Source organism: Oryza sativa, chromosome 7 (assembly GCF_034140825.1).
Source record: "Oryza sativa Japonica Group chromosome 7, ASM3414082v1".
In the NCBI taxonomy this organism is placed as follows: domain Eukaryota; kingdom Viridiplantae; phylum Streptophyta; class Magnoliopsida; order Poales; family Poaceae; genus Oryza; species Oryza sativa.
The window spans coordinates 7,637,804-7,653,548 of NC_089041.1; positions in this window are offsets into that span (position 1 = coordinate 7,637,804).

Consider the following 15,745-nt stretch of genomic DNA (forward strand, 5'->3'; position numbering starts at 1 on the left):
CCTAGCGTCGTTGCCCACCTCTCCGCCGTCGCCGCCACTGCTCTGGTCGCCGCTAGCCGCCGTGCCAAGCCGTGCCATCGACGTCGTCGTGCTCACCGTCTAGTGAGCCGCGCCGTCCACCCCTTCGCCATCGAGGTCCGCCACCGGAGCCCGCCGTCCACCTCGCGCCGGTGAGCATCGCCATGGCCGCCGCCTTCGGCCGGCGCTCCCCATTGTGTTCCCTAGGTTACCACGAAGCTCGGTCGCCCGTGACCGTCGACATCTTGCCGCCCATCGTCGCCGTTCGCCGTTCGCCGTCGCCTTCCTCCATGCCGACCGAATCCCTCGGTGAGGACCAGCATCTCCTCTCCCTCTCTCCCTCTCCCCCTTGTAGCACCGCCGCATCGCCGCCGCTCTTCGCCGCCAGCCGTTCGCCGCAGGTCGCCGCCCGCGCCGCCGCCGCCGCGTCGCCATGGCGCCGGGCCGGCTTAAGCCGCCCGTGCGCGCCGGCTGCGAGCCGCCTCCGCCCACTTGGCCGCCAGCGTGTGCGCCACCTCGGCGCCACGTCAGCGTCACATGGTGCTCCTCTCCCCAGTCCCGTGGACTCGGTCCACTGTGCTCCGTTTAAGCCCATTCAAGTCTCAGTAAATCAAGAAAAATGCAAAGAATCCATTAAAAAATGTTTTGTTCTCTGTTTTAGTAGTCTTATAGCATGTTTGCATTGTTTGCCTTGTATGTCGCGTAGATTCTGGCTCTCCCGACGCTTCGGTGTACTTTGAAATAGTCGCCGAGGTCCCTCTAGCCGCAGAGCAAGGCAAGTCATGCTTGTTACTTGAACATATTGATCCTATATTGCAAATGCTCTATGTTTTCTTTAAAATTATGCATTGTTTTATAATGTTACTAGATGAGATGTTTACCTACTATTATCAGCCATACTATTTGTTCATCTTATTCCTTTGCTAGCTTAGGTTGTAACATGGCTATATGTTGGATTAGGAATTGCATAGCTATGCTTAGTTCAACTAGTACACAAAGGGGGAAACACACTATACATAGACTTTGGAATCTAGCATGACTTTGGTTTAGTACCACCGCAATGGTGTTGGTTAATTAAAATACACTAAATGGTGGGCTGTGGGTGCATGGTTTTGCTGGTCGTGCCCATGGCGATTAAGGACCGGTTCGCAGGATGCCCTGGAAGAACTTATCGTACTTACCACAAGCAGGGTGGGCAACGGCTGGAGTTGTAGTGTAGCTTTCCTCTAGCCGACACATCCAGGTAAGGGTGGGCGTGATGGAGCGGAATAGGCCCTGCGATGGCCTTTGTCGCTTCTGGATTCACCTAGGCATGAGAGGTGCCCATTGCCTTTTGAGGAGTGGGGGTGAAACTTGAGGTGTGGTGTGCTTGGTTAGAGGGGTTATGCGAAGGGTCCTGTCACGGCCTCTTTTTGGTATGTCGTGATGGCATGTCGGCTCACGGGAATGTGTCGTGGGGCTGTGTCTTGTGGGTATAGTTGTATACCTCTGATCAGAGTAAAACTATTCGAATAGCCGTGCTCGTGGTTATGGGCGATCAACCAGATTCACTGTGATTAGTCTCACCCCTAGCTTAGCATAATGGAACTGATTAGTTCAGGTGGTGGTTTGGGCCAGTCTCAACGTGGTGTAGCGTTGAGCAGTGATTGGGTTAAATGATGGATAATTATTACAACTGTTTTACCACTTTCAACTACTGTTTATAAATGCTAGCTTTATGCAAATGAACCCCCTTTAGCTCTCTTTGGTTATATCCTGCATCATACCCTCAGTTCCAGTATGACTTGTTGAGTATAGTGGGTAGTACTCAGTCTTGCTCTATCTCCCAACCCCAGAGTTTGAGTATGCGTCAGATGGTGGCTTCTCATAGGAGTAGGCTTCGTCTGTGCCGTCGAGGATGCCTGTGGAATGGTGTCTCCCGCTGCTATCCAAGTCAAGGCTTAGCTCTAGTTATCCTTTTAATTTCCACTGCAGTTATGTAAGACTTTTATAATGTTTGTAAGACGTAGATCTGTATGTTAACTTTGTCGTTTGTGAACCCTGGCCGGTCCTGGACAGGGGTTTTAATGCACATTCTGCCTGGAATTCTATTCGGGAATTTCTGGGCGTGACAATGGTTAATTAAGTATTAGAAAAAAAATTGAAAAATGCATTAATATAATTTTTACAACAACTTTTTAATTTCATAGAAAATTTTTGAAAAAAATATATTGTTCATCTGTTTGGGAAGTGCGCGCGTGGAAATAAATGAGGAAGTAAAGTTGGGAAGGTGTAGAAACTAACGTAACCTAAGCTACTATGGCAATCTGGCACCTTTCTATGCAGGCTTGTTCACTTTGTTGCCATTGTCACCCCTACCAAACTTTTGGTAATGTCAAATTTTAGCACATTTCGGCGTCACTAAAATTTGATAGTGTTGGATGCGCTTGGTTTGAAGCTAATTTACCTAAATTTGGTTGAGTGTTTGAGAGTGGAAACTTCCAGAATTAAAATTTTTTTAGCAGAGTTGGAATGGTAAGGGTATGTTTGGTTTGTTGCTGCCATAATAAATTTGGTTATGTTAAAATTTGGTAGGGTTGAAAGTGACAGTAAAAAGAACAACCCCACATCTCGATATCCTCGTTTTGTTTGTTGCTAAACCATGTCACGTGCCCATGCCACTGTGATCCATAAGTATAACTTTGTTTTTGATGGAGTTGTGCTTGGGTGTCTGCACGCTGTTAGTTTCTGGAAAAAAAAACTGTGCGCGCGCACATCTTGATAATTAATTATGTTCAAAGCACAGCATTTTCTTAAATCTGAGATTTTCTTTTTGTAGAAAGCTTGCTTTTCCAAATTAAATGGAAGGTTTTGTTGTCCTTTTTTCATAAATATTGCACGCAAACAGATCAAAGACGGACACCACTGCACAGTGCTTGTGCACCAATTAATCTTAAATAATTACCATTTCAATAAATACCAAAAAATAATATGCATCACTTTCCCACATGTGAGCATGAAACAAAGATTCCCGCTACATTTAAACTTCATATAAAATTTTCCCTTAAATTACTTATCCGATCTACAATCCGATTGTACCGTTGTATTTGTTTAATTAAATCTTTACAGCAAGATCTTACATGATTATATTCTAATGAAGAAAATATATATGTTGTAAATATCTTTTATTATATATCAATATTACTTTTCTCATAAATGTATTTACTTTTAAATTTGATTAAATTACTTCTTAGAAATTGATAATACCGTGAACATGTTACTTTTGTAGCCGTCTTTATTCTGTTCTATACTTTGTGTTGATTCAATTGAATTTCTAGAAATTGATTATATTGTGAACATGTAACTTAAGACTCATGTTTTTACCCCTACAACGGATTTACTTTTAGTGCCATGATAACTTACTTTCATTTCGTGTTATGTTAGTATGTTACATTTATAATATGTGTAAATTACTTTTAGGCTTTATTGAATTTACTTTAACAAATATCCAGGAAGTAATTTAATCAAATCTAAAAGTAATTTACATATATGATGAAAGTAATTTACAACATGTATATCTCTTTCATCAGAATATAATTATGTGAGATCTTGTTATAAGTTTTAATTGCAACGGATATAATGATGTAATCGGATGGTAAAAAAATAAACCAGATTTAAAAAGATACGGGTATTTGACTAAAAAAGTAGAGTGTGGTCTACTTAAGCCTAAACAGTGCGTATGCACTATTTAGATTTTGCCTTTGATACTTTTATTTGAGAGGATAACGTCACATGAGCTGAACTGTCGGAACACAGGTGGCCCACAAGACGAGAAGAGGAGAGGAAAAGTTTCCTCGCTGAAGAGCATAGGAAAAGTTTCTCTGTTGAAGAATGATGGGAGTTCTATGACATGGTGCAGTGATAGCATTTGCTTGTCAATAGTAGTGCGAATGTCTATGCACTATCCCCCAATTCAAATCCTCTGCTGTGCTGCACATGCAGACTAACATGTGGGCCACAGGGTCTATGGGGCCCACATATCAGTGAGCAGTACTGTATGTGCAGTACTGCAGAGGACCCTTACTCGCTAAACCCACCCTCAGTATTTAAACTTTGTGCTCATGCAACATGGCGAATTGACATCTTTAACATGTTAACATTGCACTAATAACTACACCATTGCTTTGCATTTTTTTTAGAATTCGTATGTACGTGTATTTGTTTAGTTGTGGAGGGATTATGGAGGATTGGAGGGCATGAGGTTGATCAGAGCAGTCACAAATCCTGCTGCAAATGAATGATACCCAGATCCTGACTTATGTGTTGTAGGAGGTTGATATTGTTGTACTGTGTTGCGGTCTCTGATCTATATAAGTGGATTGGGTAAGTTTTGTTGCAAAATTATGCAACCACATCATCAAAACAATTTTACTGGTCAGATTTCTACTCTGTTACGAGCTGTTGGATTCACAGCATATGAAACCTCTTCCATATCATGTCTCTAGTGTTGATAGAATAGTGCATACATTACCAGAGCAGGATGGAAGTGATATATGGATCTTCTTCTATCGTGGTCTAAATGTATATTGGGCAATGGGCATGGATACAAATAGATGTTCTCAAGGAACAAGTACAATACACTTTGTGTGAACTAATTGGAGAATAATAATTACATATGTTTCATACACTGCTAGTACAAGATGTGACCGACTTTTCCTTGCTGGCCGATGGATGGCTTTTTGTTGTTGAGTATGATGGGTGGCTCGACATGTGATACTTCTAGTTGCTCATTACTCATTCTTTTGTCTTGATTTAGTCCTAAAATTTAAATTTAAAGGTCTAATGTGGTACTCCCTCCGTTCATCTAGTTGACAGCTATTTTGAAACAAATAAGTGAGCTTGGCGGTTAAAGTTTGTTACGTGTTATTGGTTGTTAGACATGACACGAGATTTGCTTGGTACGTGTTAATGCTTGCTACATGATATCAAGAAATACGGCGCATTGCACATGCCCTACATGTAAACTTTGTGAAAGCTGTTCAGAACTGATCGAGTTTGTTTGCATGACTTATATCATGCTGCTGCAGGATGGCAACGGGCAACATGTTATAAATAAACAGTTTCTCTAAGTTATTGGTTGAGAATGAAAATTAGCATATGTTTTTGTTTTAGAGGGTATAATTAGCGATTGGAGAGATATTGGAGGAAACCAAATGTTAAATTTAAATTTGGGGTGTGTAATAGTTGGTTAGATAGTCAGCAACTCTCTTTAATGTCATCTATTGAGTTGCTAGTAGATGATAAAAAAAGTTACGTTAATTTCATCTATTGAGTTGCTAGTAGATGATAGAAATAGTTGCATTGGAGGTGATTTGGGATCATCTAGTCTAGTACAAATGTTGCCATGAAAGATGCGGTCGCTAAGTATGCATTCAATAATAATGAACTAGTGATCTATCCAAATGAGGTAACTCACCAAGATCGCTATGTTGGAGTCCGAGGAGCACCACTTCTAGTCGAGCCATGTCAGACTCCGAGGAGCACCACTTCGAGTCGAAGGCCGAGGCCCGGAACCATCCGCAAGAATGGGTAGATCGTTATTAGGTTTCTACCTCGAATACTGGTAAGCACGGTTGTTGGCGGATGGCATGAGGCCCTTCGACCAAATCTGCCGAAACCCGTGGCGAAGACTATGGAGCAAGAACGGCGTGAGGCAAAGAGTCGTACGAGTGCCTTGCCAGGCCAGAGGCGTCTTAGGCGAAGGGTGCAAGACGAAGACTATCTGCCGAAGGAAGACGACTTCGCCATGGCAAGTTCGCCCCCGCAAGGGCCGAGGAAGCCTTTCCGGCCCATCAAGCCTAGGGGCTATAGGGCCGGCGATCGCCAGACGGCCCATCAGGGGCCCATGAGCCCCTATAACATTATGTACCCCTGTAAATGTCCCTTTCGCAAGGGTAATCATGTAAATTCCCCTGTACAACCTAAACCCTAGTAGTAAGAACCTATAATGAGGCTATAAATAGTCCCCTAGGGCCATGTAATGGGGGGATCCCGAAGAAGAAATTTTAAATTCAATACACTTCGTTTCTTTCCAACCATTGTTGAGTAACCACGTCCTTCGACGTATGCGGTTGTCATTTCGACAACAGTGGCGCCGACTGTGGGGACCTCCGAGCGAAACCACTGAGAGCGAATGCCACCGAAGAGAGTCGTGAAGGAGAAGGTTGCTAGGCGGAAGGAAAGCGACGCCGGACCGGGCATGGCCGTTGAGGAAGGAGCAGAGCCATCGGCGCCCATGGCCGAAGATGGAGGAGGACAAGCACCATCACAACCGCCTTCGGCCCCTGCAACCTCCGTGCAAGTGACGAACGCGGCCGACGTGGTGAAGGCGGCTGCGGCGGCAAGGGCACTCCAGACTAGGGCGGAGATCCTTTCGACAAGCCAACTGGTGGTGCCCCAAGCCGCTCCATCGCAGCCGGTAGCGGCCCCAACTGCGCTCGCCGTTGTGCAGGCCCAAGACAGCCCTGACCCCGAAGCACAAGCCGAAGCCGACATGGAAGCCATGCGGCAGAACATGACACGGCTCCAAGACATGCTTCGCCAAATGCAAGAACAACAATAAGCATACGAGGCGGCAAGGCGGACCAAGGCCACGTCGACTCCAATCCTTCAGTATTCGGCAGGATATGTCCCATCTCAAGTCCATCCGCAAGTGACGACCCAGCCCTTTCCGCCACAAGCCGCACAGGCACCGGTGTACTTCGACGGGCAGCAATCGGCCGCAGCAGTGTATTCGGCCCCTCACGTGCAACTGCAAGCTCCAGTCGCTGCCCAAGTACACCATCAACCACCTGGTCAAGCGCCACAAACAGTGGCAGAAGCGGCTTCGGCTCTGCAGGCGCAACTCCAAGCTTTCCTTCAGCAACTCAACCAACCCCACTGCATTTCAAGTACAACCCCATCGGCCCACCCGGAGGAGAATACAAGTCAAGGTGCGCCTAATTGGTTGCCACCGATTCAGCCGGGCCTGGGAGCTTCGCCATGGAATCAAGGACCGCAGTTCGACTTCATCAATGCTGCTCAGAGACCAACCGTTCGGCAGCAAGCTCCAGGCTTCGGAACAAACCAAGCACCAATCCAAGCTGCCACGACGTGGTCGCAGCCAATTTTTGACCCATCCATGGCGGCTCAGCAAGTACCTCCAGTTGGAGCCAGGCAGTCGAATGCCATGGCACAACCTCACGCACAAGATGCGATTTTGCCCTTCGCCACACCGTACCCGCAGCAAAGTGCAGTAAACAGGGCGGGAGGCGAAAAGGGGCTACCGCTGAGCGGGGGAATCAAGACTCGTCCAATCCCACCGCAGTTCAAGTTCCCACCCGTCCCACGCTATTCAGGCGAAACTGACCTGAAGGAGTTCCTCTCCATCTACGAGTTAGCGATCGAAGCGGCTCATGGTGACGAAAATACCAAAGCGAAGGTAATACATCTCGCTCTAGACGGCATCGCCCGTTCTTGGTATTTCAATTTACCAGCCAATAGCATTTACTCATGGGAGCAATTGCGTGATGTTTTTGTCCTTAACTTTCGAGGCACCTATGAGGAGCCGAAGACGCAGCAACACCTCCTCGGCATTCGCCAAAGGCCGGGGGAGTCCATAAGGGAGTACATGCATCGCTTCTCACAAGCCTGGTGCCAAGTTCAAGACATAACCGAGGCGTCGGTTATAAACGCCGCTTCGGCCGGTCTGCTCGAGGGCGAACTCACAAGAAAAATCGCCAACAAGGAGCCACAGACGCTTGAGCATCTACTTCGCATCATTGACGGGTTCGCAAGAGGCGAGGAGGATTCCAAACGACGACAAGCTATACAAGCTGAGTACGACAAAGCCTCTGTCGCCGCTGCTCAAGCTCAAGCACAAGTTCAAGTTGCCAAACCACCTCCCCTCTCTGTTCGCCAGTCTCAGCCGGCGATCCAAGGACAGCCGCCAAAGCAAGGCCAGGCCCCCATAACTTGGAGAAAAAGTTCAGAACAGACCATGCGGGCAAAGCTGTGATGGCGGTCGAAGAAGTGCAAGCCCTCCGCAAGGAGTTCGACGCCCAGCAAGCGAGCAACCATCAGCAGCCAGCCCGCAAGAAGGTCCGAAAAGACCTCTACTGCGCCTTTCACGGACGCTCTTCGCACACCACGGAGCAATGTCGAAACATTAGGCAACGTGGCAATGGGCAAGACCCAAGGCCGCAGCAGGGAACAACTGTCGAAGCACCCCGCGAAGTAGTTCAGGAGCAAACACCCCCAGCCGAACAACGCCAAGATGTACAGCGAAGTGTAATCCAAGTGATTACAAGGGCTGACCCGCCAAGCCAGTTGTCCAAACGGCAGAAGAAGATGCATATCCGTATGGTCCACAGCATCACTTCGGCGGGTGAAGGGGCGCCGCAGTATCTGAACCAGCTAATTTCTTTTGGGCCGGAAGACGCAGAAGGAGTTATGTTTCCGCATCAAGATCCCCTGGTAATCTCAGCTGAGATAGCTGGTTTCGAAGTCCGACAAATCCTGGTCGACGGAGGGAGTTCGGCTGATGTTATCTTCGCCGAAGCATATGCCAAGATGGGGTTGCCTACCCAAGCCCTTACCCCAGCACCAGCATCGCTCCGCGGTTTCGGCGGAGAAGCAGTTCAAGTTCTCGGCCAAGCACTTTTGCTGATAGCCTTTGGCTCGGGGAAGAACAGACGCGAAGAGCAAATACTGTTCGACGTCGTCGACATCCCGTACAACTACAATGCCATCTTTGGCCGTGCAACCCTGAACAAGTTCGAAGCCATTTCCCACCACAATTATCTCAAGCTCAAGATGCCCAGCCCGACAGTGGTGATAGTAGTCATGGGGCTTCAGCCTTCGGCCGCTTCAAAAGGCGATCTAGCCATAATCAACAGAGCGGTGCACAGTGTTGAGACCGAACCGTATGAACGGCCGAAGCACACGCCAAAGCCCACCCCTCACGGCAAGATAACAAAAGTGCAGATTGATGACGCCGACCCTACAAAGCTCGTATCACTGGGGGGCGACATGGGCGAAGAAGAAGTTGAGAGTATCCTAGAGGTGCTCAAAAAGAACATCGATATCTTCGCCTGGAGCCCTGACGAGGTGGGGGGTGTCCTGGCGGATCTCATCATGCATCACCTAGCAGTCAAGCCGGACATTAAGCCAAAAAAACAAAAGCTGCGCAAGATGTCTGCCGATTGCCAAGAAGCGGCGAAAGCCGAAGTACAAAAATTGCTCAGGGCGGGGGTTATCCAAGAGATTGATCATCTGGAGTGGTTGGCGAATCCAGTGCTGGTGCGAAAGTCAAACGGCAAATGGCGCATGTGTGTCGATTTCACAGACCTGAATAAAGCATGTCCGAAAGACGACTTCCCCTTGCCGCGAATCGACCAACTCTGGGGGCGAAGAGGGGCGCGAAGTATCGCTCGAACTCTTAGAAGGAGTAAGGGTCGAAGCGCTCGAGCACATGCACAAGTACGCCACAAGCACTTCGGCAACTTACAACAAAAAAGTTCGACCCACGCAGCTGATGCCTGGTCATCTTGTCCTAAGGAAGAAGGCGAATCCAGTAGTGGTTGGTAAGCTTGAATCAAAGTGGGAAGGACCATACCTCATCAAACACAAGTCTAGGACGGGATCTTTTCGCCTAGCGACACTCGAAGGCGAGGAGTTCGACCATTCCTGGAACGCCGCCTCTCTCAAGCGCTTCTATGCCTAGAATGGGTGTCACCCAAATCGCCAACTTGTAAAAATGTACATACAGTTATGTAAGCCCTTCGGCACCATGTAAGCCATTCGGCACTATGTAAGCCTTTCGGCAAAAAAAAAAAACTGGATGTAGGGCTATTATCCACCATGGAGGCCCAAACCAGTATAAATTCTCTGTGCCCTCCGCCTTCTTTTTATTTTTCGTGTGATTGATAATTTGTGAAAAAACCCCAAGGCAAACGCCTGATCAGCGAAAAAGGCCAGGGGGAGAAACGAATCGGTCGAAGCATCGCTCGCCGAACGTTGAAACCGCAACAGCTTGTCTCGGAAAATAACTAGCCGAACGACGTTACGATTCGATCAACATAAAAGCAAAAGTGTCTCTTTCGACACAGAATGCTACAGGTCGAAAACGAACGACAAAAAGCTGAAAAGTCAGTACACCTATTTCGCTAATATGCGCATAGGGGCCGGCATGTTCCGACCTAACAAAAGCACAAAATGTGACAATGCGAAAAATAGCGAAAAGGAAATAAAGCACGTTCTTTATTAACTTCGAAAAAATAATCGAAGAATACAAGGTCTACAACACGATACAACTCACTTTACAAGTAAATTACATCTTCGCCCCCGTAATCATTATCCCTCCCTAAGGAATGGACAGATGAACTAGGTTCGTCATCACTACTAATATCATACACAACCTTAAGAGGAGTAGGGGGCGAAACGCAGACCAAACTGTAACGACGCTGAAAGATCATTTCCTGACGTTTAGTTTTCTGATGGTTTCGCCAAAAGCGAGCCATATCCTCCAAACGTCTTGAATGAATAAGATCGTAATCTTCTAAGGTTCGCCCGGGGTGCGCCCGCAGCCAGTCGGCAACCTTGAAAACCTTATAGCTGCGACCGTTTATCTCCATTTCGCGATAAACAGGGAGAAATGGACATCGCACCTTTGGTAGGTCCTTCAATGCCACAAATTTCTCGTTTTGACTTCGCCAGCTCCCGGAAGGGGGCCGAATGCACAACTTTCGGTGAACCCCCTGATAGACAACGCAGAAAAAGCAAAACACAGCTTACATAGTAAGAATAGGCGGAAGGAGGGGGAGGTATGGCATAATGCGAGATGAGCGAAATAATAATTTGCCAAAGACCTCGATCATCAAAAAGCAATTAAGATTGTGTCATATATTCCAAATGTACAAAAAAGCCTTTTTAAGGTTCGGCGGCAGCCTGCCGAATGTACATCATTCGCCTTCTCCAGGCAAACGCAAAATCGGGAGGAAAACTACAAAAATCAAAGGAAAGGGCGGAGGGCCTCACACCTCTAGGTGATCCTGGGCATCGCCTCCGACCCCTTCGCCTACCGCGCCCTCTTCTTCGCCCCGATCTGCCGCCTCCGCCTTCGCCAGTTGCTCCAGAAAGCGCGCTTTGGCAGCGGACCGGCCATCCTTCTGCCAGAACTGTTTTCGCCACGCGCGAAGAGCGGGCGAAATGTTCTGCGCACTAATCTCCCAGTCCCCCTTCGCATAGGTAGGGAACTCGGCGACGTGCTCGCAGCCGAACTGTTGCAAAAGGCCTAAGGTAAAGGCCGCCGATACGCGTGCACAGTAATCGCCGTACGCGGTGGCACAGTCCGAAACCGATCCGCCAGCCTGCTGGGTCCACTCGGAGAAGTCGAAGGCTGAGGCATCCTCGGCAGGGACCCCCCGCACCTTCGCGCCCATGTCGGTAAGGGCGAGGCGGAGCGTTTGGCAAGCCGTTCTCGCGGATTCGGTGGTCTTCGCCATCTCCCGTGAAAACCGCTAAGACTCCTCCGCTGCGCTCGCTTCGGCCCTGCCAGCCTTCTGGCGAAGAGCCTCCATCTTCGGCTCTGTAAGGTTGTAGTAATCAATGAGCACCGCCGAATGGGCCTTCTCCTTCTCCAGTTCGGCCTTGAGGCGATCAACCTCGGCCTAGGCCTCTTTCCCTTTGTCCAATTCGGACTGAAGGCGTTTGATTTCAATTTTCGCCTCCTTGAGGGTGTGGGCCAGGGACTCCACCTCCAAGTTCTTGCGGCTTATTTCATCATCCTTGGCCCGAAGACGGCTCTTAAAATCGTCAAAACGGGCCCGCACGGTTCGCTCTATCGAACAGTGAGCCGCAAGAATCTAGATGAAAGATAGGAGCGGGCGAAAAGAACAAAAGGTTAATTGCGAAACGTAAAAAAAAGAGGGAAGAGGAAAACGAAGGAAGAGAAGGCATACCCGAACCGCCAAACTTTTAATGGAGGAACACCCCTTGTTGAACTCGTTAAGTTCGGTGAACAGGCTCGGGGTGCCGGCGGGCAAGATAAGATTACTTACTCCCTCCACAAAGGGAAAAAGGTTCGCCCGGGTCTCGAAGTCACCAGGGGCGAAGTGGGGCGCCGCGAGGGAATACTCTGAGGCAGATGCTTCGGCGGCCGCACACTTCCCCTTCGCCTTGACCAGCGGCGAAATAGCTGGCTCGCGCACAGGGCTCCCGAAAACCCTCGCCACAGCCGACACGATCCGTTCGGCGGAGGCGGAAGCCCCGGCGGCGGCGCTACGCCTGCCCCAGCAACGCTGAGCGGAGCAAGGGGAGCAGTCGAAAAGGTCCAAACTGCGGCCAGCAGGTGAAGTCGGAGTCTCGTCAGAAGACTCGTCGTTGCTAAAAACGCGAGCGATGTCGACGAGTCCCTTCTTTTTTGAGATCTTCTTGACCAGACCTCCTTTCGCCGCCTTGCCCGACGAGAACGCAACTAAGGCCTTCGCCCCTTCCAAATCCTTTCGTCGAAGGGGGGAGCTGTTCGACTCCACCCCGGTCTCGTTGTGACCTGGACTTGGGGTAGGAGTGTAGCCGGGGGTGTCGACGTGGTCTTCGATCGCCTCGTTCACGGCCTTATCAGCCACAGCCTCCACCTCCTCTTCTTCCTCTCCTTCCTCCTCGCCGTCACGTTCTTCGGAATCATCCTCATCATCGGCATCAGAGTCCGACGAAGCAGGAACCCTTCGCTTCCTGGGGGCAAGCTTCACTTGTCCACGCATCTGCTTTCGCGAAGGCCCTGCATCGTCGTCGGCTTTTTGGGGATTCGCTCGGGGAGGCAGTTCGCCGTTGTAAACCCGGTTCGCCCGCCCAGCCGCTTGTCGTGTTAGCAGCTGGCTATACTCGACGACCGAAACGTCGCCGATCATCCTGCGGGCTTCGGCTTAAGCCTGGTCGAGGGTCGACACTGCAAAAGTAAAGGGTGTGGCTGCGTTAAAGATCAGACAAGGCAAAATAACAAAGCACAGGAGTGTATAGCAAAAGAACGGTCTTACTATTCGTCCCCTCAGGAAGAACCAAGTTCGGCAAACCGTCAGGCTCTTCGCATTGCTCGACCGTGACTTGCCATGACTGGGAGAGGGGAAAGATACGAAGCATACAAAACTCCTCCACCAAGTCACGGCAGCTAAGGCGGGAGCAAACCTTGCGCAGTAGGACGAACCGCGCCTCCATAGCGCCGTCCACGGCGATCTTGGGTTTCCGGTTCGGCGCAATCGCCCTACGCCGGCACCGGAGGGCTTTTGCCGAGTTAGAACCAGCCGCGAAGGGGATGGTGTGATAGAACCACCTCGCCATCCAATGGAGGTCCCACTTCGACATGGCAGCGTTCACCGGCCAGAGATCGGACCGCTCGGGGCGAACGTTAAAGTTCACGCTCCCGAACACTGTCTTCTTCGTTCCAGCCGGGGTAATCACCGTCTTCGAGTTCACGGTGGTGAAAAATATGGCGCCAAAGAGCTCGGCGCTGGGCTCAAACCCGGAAGTCCGGCACGCCCAGTCAAAGATGGAGATCCGAACTAGCGCCGACGGGCTCAACTACGGAAGCTCCACCTGGAAAAGGCGAAGGATCTCCAGCAGCAACACGTTGCACGGAAACCATAGCCCCACCTCAAAAAAGACGGCGAACACCACCGTCCGATTGTCGATAGGCTTCAGCACCACGGCTTTCCCCGGGGCGAAAGCTTGCCCCTCAACCAACACCCTAGAGTTGACCAACTTCGCCAGCTCGACATCGTCCACGAGAGAAACCCCCAAAAAAGCGGTGCTGTCATCATCGACCTGGCCGGGATCTGGTCCTTTTGCCGAAGCTGGGTTTGGCTTGCGAGGAGCCATGGCGAACGGCGTGTATGCGGTGGCGAAGGAAGAGAATAGGCGAAACACCTAAGGGGTCAAGAAATGCTGTGGAAGAGAGGAATGGAAGAAGAGAACGCACGCGGTAAAAATGGCAAGCGTACCGGTGAAAAAGAAAGAGGGGTGGGAATATATAGCTCACCCGGGCAACCGTTCGCCTACTCACCAGTAATAAAGCGCCACGTGTCGCAAGGGTAGGCGAAATGGTAAATTCCCACTGTCTGAGCGGCACAGTAAAAAGCCCACGATGGGAAGGCCCAATACTGTTCCGTTCGGCCCGGGAAAAGAAAAATATATAACCACCAATCGCAGGAGGCGAAGCGTGGCAAAATAATACCAGCCGCACAAGTAACAAACTTCATTCGCAGGAATAATGTAGGTTTCGGCACGAGTATCGGTCGAAAGGGGGCGCCGCATACCATACCACATGGTTTGCACGGTCTCGGCCGAAGCTCCAATCTCACCCTTGCCCGTGAGGGGCTTGTTGGCGGATGGCATGTGGCCCTTCGACCAAATCTGCCGAAACCCGTGGCGAAGACTATGGAGCAAGAACGGCGTGAGGCGAAGAGTCGTACGAGTGCCTTGCCAGGCCAGAGGCGTCTCAGGCGAAGGGTGCAAGGCGAAGACTATTTACCGAAGGAAGACGACTTCGCCATGGCAAGTTCGCCCCTACGAGGGCCGAGGAAGCCTTTCCGGCCTATCAAGCCTAGGGGCTATAGGGCTGGCGATCGCCAGACGGCCCATCAGGGGCCCATGAGCCCCTATAACATTATGTACCCCTGTAAATGTCCCTTTCGTAAGGGTAATCATGTAAATTCCCCTGTACAACCTAAACCCTAGTAGTAAGAACCTGTAATGAGGCTATAAATAGTCCCCTAGAGCCATGTAATGGGGGGATCCCGAAGAAGAAATTTTAAATTCAATACACTTCGTTTCTTTCCAACCACTGTTAAGTAACCACGTCCTTCGACGTATGCAGTTGTCATTTTGACAACAACGGTCTTGCCAAGTGTCACTTTGTTGCCAAGGATATTGTTCATTCATCCCACAACTGTGATGTTCCACATGAACCGTACAAATTACCAGCTGATTGACATATCAGAGGATGGATTATTCGTGAGCCTTCTTACTGAGAGCGGTAACACTAAGGATGATCTTGGACTCCCAACTGAGACAATCTCCTGGGGCAGATCAAGACTGGATTTGGTTAAGGCAAGGAAGGAGGAGGAGATCTACGCGCTGAAGGACATTGGCACCAAGTAACTTCCTCAAGTGAAAGGCTACGAAACAGAGGGATGCTTATGTATCAAACCTAAACTAAAAAAACAACGATGAACTAGATCTAAGGAGAGGAGTTCACTGACAAAGGTCTAATGCTAGTGTTTAAGGACAAGACTTCACCGACAAAGGAGATAGAAATAAGCATCCTACTAATGGCTTTAAGGACAGTCAGTATTCACAAGTTGGCACAATAATTTAGGTGATGGTATGCGCCATAGTTTCCTATGTTGATATTTATTCATTAGTTTACATAAGTTGACATATACCAGCCTGTATGTTGAAGAAGTTAAACTTCATCTTGCAAATACCGAAAATGATAGGGTACATGTTGCAAATATACTTATCACTGGCAAATATGCTGAGGACCTATATGTGATTTCTGCAAACAATAGTGCTCCGATGAAAGATTGAAAGAGTTTCCTAAATGACATTTAGACCCAGATACCACTATGTAATGTAAACTAGATGGTACCTCGCGCGTTGCTACGGAACACTTAACATATTGTCGGATTAGGAAACATTTTTTTTATAATATGCC